Source organism: Rhipicephalus sanguineus, chromosome 6, assembly GCF_013339695.2.
Source record: "Rhipicephalus sanguineus isolate Rsan-2018 chromosome 6, BIME_Rsan_1.4, whole genome shotgun sequence".
NCBI classification, from domain to species: Eukaryota; Metazoa; Arthropoda; class Arachnida; order Ixodida; family Ixodidae; genus Rhipicephalus; species Rhipicephalus sanguineus.
In genome coordinates, this window is record NC_051181.1 from 20,993,465 (window position 1) to 20,998,536 (window position 5,072).

At 52.6% G+C, this 5,072-nt stretch overlaps 1 pseudogene; it reads right to left on the reverse strand.

Annotated features, from left to right (window-relative positions):
* Window positions 1–1,339: 1,339 nt before the first annotated feature.
* Window positions 1,340–4,409, reverse strand: LOC125758822 (uncharacterized protein K02A2.6-like; annotated as a pseudogene).
* Between the last annotated feature and the right edge of the window lie 663 nt (window positions 4,410–5,072).

Genomic DNA, 5,072 nt, shown 5'->3' on the forward strand with positions numbered 1-5,072 from the left:
TCGGCGCGCTTCGTGCATTAATTCGGGAATGAAGAGCGCACATATTACCAGAAAGCTGCAGTCAACGCAATTTGTTTGCCGGAAATCGGGTCCAATCGCTCAAAACGAAGCGCTGTTGTGTGCGCTTGTATACGCGCCGACAACCGCCTATCCACACTAGCGCGGCGACGGTGCTGCCACCTCTAGCCCGATCTCGCGGCGAATAGTGCTGCTCTCAAGCGTGTAAACGGTGAACGACGTCGCCTGCGGCTGCCACGGGCCAGCGACAGGGTGCTTTGAAAGTGGCCGATGTTTGGGCGTCCGTCTTTCGTTGAATGACGGTGCGAATGCACGCTGCTGGCCGAGCGCTGCCGAGATAAGCGTCCAAGACGGATAAATAAAACTAAAAAATAGCTTTATTGTCGCTTTTTAACTTGAGATGCATAAAAGGAGGCGACGACGTGAAGCTAGTCACGGGTGGCGGTGGTAGGCGAACGGCATGAGGAGACTTTTTTATTTCAGTGATCGGTGCTCGTAAAGTTAAGCCGCGATTACAAAACATGTTCAAAGAGGCCGCCATCTGCTGCAATACAACTCAGGGGTGCAATCGCGGAACGATGCTATTTGCGATTCCAATGCCATATTCTATGCTGTTCTTATCATCCACCATTCGCGGCTGGCTGATCGCGTTGATAACGCGGACGGACCGTCGTTCTGGCCATTGGCCAAGCGCGAAAAGCATGAAAAGCATTGGAATAAAAAATAGAATCGTTCCGCGGTAGCACCCCTGGCATCTCTTTTTCAGATTTTCCGTGACGTTCTTGACCATGGTTTCGGGAATGTAGTTGCAAACTTGTCTTATTTTTTCTTTTAGATTACCTCATGTTGTGGTTGGGGCCTGGTATACCTGACTTTTGACGTAACCCCAAAGGAAAAAATCAAGGGGGTTTAAACCTGGAGACCATGCTGGCCAAGCAATGGGCCCGTGCCGCCCTATCCACTACTGCGGGAAAACTTCCTCCAGCCTTCATCCAGCACGCTTCATCGAGCACGCTTTCCTGCTTCTGTGCGCAGGAGCTCCAACATGCTGAAACCAGATATCTTTAATCCTAGCCAGTGGAACTTCGCACAGAAAATTTTGAAGTGGTCCATCCAAGATATCGTTGACATATCGTACATGGTGCGAGGAAAGACACTTCATGGCAGGAACAAGACTGAAGGTTTATTCAAGAGGCTGCTTTTATACCCTGGCCAGAGGGCCGGAGCATGCGCCGTGACGAGGGGTGAAGGCACGTGTGGTTGGCATGCTTCTCGCATCTACATCTGAGGATCAACGATATATCACTTCCTCCCCCCTGAGCTAGAACCTATCCGGGGGCTTGCGGGCAAGGGTGGAGCGTCTGAGTTGGATTGGTTCTGTTGGCCCTGAAACTGCCGGCTCGGTGCCACCTCCAGACGCTGGCTCGCCCGGCACGGACTGACCGGCTTGCAGGGCGTCGCTGCTAGTTGTCTGGTCGCCGGCGGAAGAGAGGGGCCCTTCCGGAGATGAGTGCTCCAGGGTCACGGGTGTCTCGAAGGGTTCTTCCTTAACCGGCGTCGATGAGGCGCGGGCTCGTACTTGATCCAGGTGCCTACGCTGCACCCCCCTTGGCGTGTTGACAGTTAACAATCGTTTGCCTTCGACTGTTGTCACGGTTCCTGGAAGCCACCTTTGACCTGGCTGACCATATTGTCGACTCCAAACCTGCATTCCCGGTGCATACTCTTTTTTTTCTGGGCTTGGAACTCCGTTGACGCTAGCCTCCTTCACCCCTTTTTCCTTTGCAAAGAAGTTGCTTAGGCGGGTCCGTGGCTGGAATCCCAGAAGTCTTTCTGCGGGCGACTGCTATTCTTGGGTCGGCGTGGTCCTGTAACGTAACAAAAATTTGGAAAGTCGACTTTGCAGCGTTCCCACCCGATTTTTTTTCCGGCCCTCCATGATGGTGCGTACTGCCCGTTCTGCCAACCCTTTGGATTGCGGGTAATATGGGGCAGTCGTTACGTGGCACACACCATTTTCCCGGAAGAACCGTGCTGTCTCTGCGCTGGTGAATTGCGGACCGTTGTCCGACACAACAGTTCGTGGTAGGCCAAAGCGTGCGAAAATACCCCTGAGTACATCCACTGTCGTTGCCGCCGTGGCTGTCTTCATTGGCACTGCCTCTATCCACTTAGTCTCGGCGTCGACAAGAACGAAGATCATATGTCCTTCCACGGGTCCAGCAAAATCCATGTGTAGGCGGTACCAACGTGCGTTGGTCTTCGGCCAGTTTACTGGAACCTGCGCAGGGGCATGGGCAAACACTGCACGCACTGGGGACACCGTTTCGCAAGCATCTCAATATCACTGTCTAGCCCTGGGTACCAGAAAATCGAGCGCGCGAGGTTCTTCATTGCTGTGATGGCAGCATGCGTGTCATGCAGCTCTTTCAAAACAAAATTTCGAGCAGCTTTAGGAAGAACCACACGGTGACCCCAATACAGTATCCCCTTGCTCACGGTCAATTCCTGCCTCCGTGCAAAATATGGTTGATGCTGTTGTTCGTCTGCCCCCAGGCGCTTGGGCCAGCCTTGCAGGATCCAAGTCTTTACTTGCTGAAGTGTGCAGTCTTTGCTGGTGTGATCAGACACAGTCTGCGCAGACAAAACAAAGTCATCCAGTGCCTGCGCATGCAGGACATAATCGGCAAGTTCTTTTTCGCTGCCATCATCGCGGACAGGCAACGGCAAGCGGCTCAGAGCGTCGGCATTCGCATTCAGCTCCCCTTTTCTGTATTCCAAATCATATTGATATGCTGCTAAGAGCAGCGCCCAACGTTGAATTCGTGCCGCTGCCATCTGCGGGATGGGTTTGTCTGGACTCAACAAGCCAGCCAAAGGCTTGTGATCGGTCACCAGAGTGAACGTATTGCCAAACAAATAATCTCGGAATTTGACAACGCCAAAAACCAGCGCTAGTGCCTCTTTTTCTAATTGTGAATAGTTACGTTCTGCCGACGTAAGAGTTCTGGAGCGGAAAGCGATAGGATGATCCACCCCTTTAATGCGGTGAGAAAACTGCGCCTATTCCTTCTGCCGACGCATCACTCTCAAGCCGCAGGGGTTTCTGAGGATCATAATGCACAAGAAAGTTTGCGTTGCTCATGGCGCGCTTGGTTTCTTGGAATGCTGTCACCTGTGCGTTCCCCCAACACCAGGGTACCGCTTTTGACAACAGGTGGTGTAACGGAGCCAAAGTGGTTGACAAATTTGGTAGAAACTTCGAGTAATACGTCACCAGTCCTAAGAATGATTTAAGCTGGCTTACCGAGGTCGGTGGCGGCGCCGCCAGCACGGCTTCCAAGATGTCCTGCAGGGGGTGAAGGCCTCTTGCGTCGATTCGGTGCCCAAGAAATACCACTTCTTTTTCCCGGAAACGACACTTCTCTGTTCAGCGTGAGGCCATTCGCCCGCAGTCGTTCCAACACTTGGCGTAGTAGCGTGGTATTCTGCGCTTTTTCCGCTACAATAATGTCGTCCAGGTAAACTTTCACCCCGGGTAACCCCTGTAGTACCGCTTCTATGCGCCGCTGAAACAGCGCAGGCGCCGAGGCGATACCAAAAGCCAAGCGGTTGTAGCAGAATAGGCCCTTGTGCGTATTCAGCACCGCTATATTTTTGGCATCATCATCCAGGGGAAGTTGGTTGTATGCGTTCCGTAAGTCGAGCGTGCTAAACACCTCGCCCCCCGCTAGCGTTGCAAAGATGTCTTCGATTTTCGGAAGCGGGTACTGTTCTGTTCTTGTCGCTGGATTGACCCACAGCTTAAAGTCTCCACACAGCCGGATGTCTCCGTTTTTCTTTACCACCGGCACTACTGGCGTTGCCCATTCAGCCACGCTCACTGGGGACAGAACTCCCACTTCCACCAGTCGGTCGATTTCGGCGGATACTTGCGCTCTCATGGCGTACGGAACTGTCCGAGCCTTCAGAAATCGAGGTTGGGCGCCTTCCTTGAGGTAAAATTTCACCGGTGGTCCCTTACAGCATCCGAGGTCCTCAAAGCAGTCGGAAAATTCGTCAAGAAGTGCGGTGACCTTACTGTCGACGTGCACAACATTCACCATAGACGACATGCCTCTCTCCACAATGAAGACGCCAGCTTTGCGAAATTCTTCTATCGTGTCTCTTCCACACAGCAGGGGCCCTTGATGGTCCACCACTATCAGATAACTTCTCACCGTTACTGGACCAAGCTGTACCTTCATTTCCACCTTGCCCCAGACCAGTAACGGTCCCAGGAAACACGAAAGGCGTATGGGAGTTTTCTGCAAAGCCGGCCACCACTTGCAGTGTTTCTTGTACACGCTCTTGGGAATTACACTTACTGGTGATCCCGTGTCGACAATCATTCGGAGCCGACGGCCTTCCCACATTAAGGTGTGCTCAATTGGCTGCACTAAGCGCTTATTGGCCGAACTGTGTGCGACTAGAGCATACAAAATCTCTTCTTCATCTTCGCATTCTGTTCCGTCGACGGCAAACGTTCCCGACGTCGGAGCGTGGGATCTTTTGCAGGCTCTAGCAAGATGTCCTCTGTTGCCACATTGATGGCAGATGGAACTGCGATGTCGACACGACGCCGTGGTATGCGGCCCTTTGCATCTGTCGCATGAGAGACTAGGACTTCGCGGTAGGTCGTTTCTCCTGTACTTCTTTCCTTGCTGCTGTTTCTGTACCATGTTGACGCCACCGCCTGCAGTTAGTGCGTATGGAGCTTGCATCCCACGAGCGTCTTCGTTCGCTTTTTCAGAAGCTAAGACAAATTCTTCGGCTTCTTCACGAGTCAACTTCTTGCGGCCCAGCAAGCACCGGCGCGCTTCATCGTACCGAATCCCGCAAACGATTCGGTCCTGCAACATACGGTCCAGTGTCGTTCCGAAATTACAATTTACGGCAAGTCTTCTCAACTCAGCAATGTAGTCCCGAACGCTTTCTTGCTCTTCTTGCCTTCGCGTGAAGAAGGTATAGCTTGAGGCTATTTCGTTTGCTTGAGGGTTGAAATGGTCTTCCAG